The sequence below is a fragment of the Sinocyclocheilus anshuiensis genome, unplaced genomic scaffold (genome assembly GCF_001515605.1).
Source record: "Sinocyclocheilus anshuiensis isolate Anshui unplaced genomic scaffold, SAMN03320099.WGS_v1.1 scaffold48, whole genome shotgun sequence".
In the NCBI taxonomy this organism is placed as follows: domain Eukaryota; kingdom Metazoa; phylum Chordata; class Actinopteri; order Cypriniformes; family Cyprinidae; genus Sinocyclocheilus; species Sinocyclocheilus anshuiensis.
The window spans coordinates 1,512,408-1,512,909 of NW_015554124.1; the positions used below are offsets into that span (position 1 = coordinate 1,512,408).

General features: G+C 42.2%; 1 protein-coding gene across 1 annotated transcript in view; it reads right to left on the minus strand.

Annotated features, from left to right (window-relative positions):
- The window catches only part of LOC107670125 (interleukin-1 receptor accessory protein-like), a 16,710-nt gene that overhangs the window by 12,730 nt on the left and 3,478 nt on the right, over window positions 1-502 (minus strand). The window lies entirely within an intron of this gene.

Genomic DNA, 502 nt, shown 5'->3' on the forward strand with positions numbered 1-502 from the left:
GCGCGTCGCACGTGAGAAGGTGATAGCGATCAAAGCGATGCAAATGCGCGCACGTGTTTGTTCGTTCGTTTGACTTGAAGCGTCGTTGCGCACCTATAAAAAAAAAAAGACACCAAAGTAGGTGCAAGAGCTATTCGAAAGCATAAGGAGCCGTCTGCTCTGCTCTCTATAGCTCTCATGAATGTCACACAACGATTGACCTGCACAGTGCAAACAGCCAAAACTTGGGTATTTTAGGCAATATTAAAATCCTGGCCGGGACGTGTCCCGTATGAACGGTGCATATGGCCAACCTAGCAACGAGTGTTATCACTATGTGGGAGACATGCTAGCTTTCCCAAGGCAGACGAACTTAGAGTGGTTACAATCATCCGGGTTTAAAAGGGTCACATGATGCTATTTTATAGATCATTATTTTGTGTATTTGGTATAACAGAATATGTTGACATGCTTTAATGTTCAAAAAACACATTATTTTTCAAATACTGTACATTATTGTAGG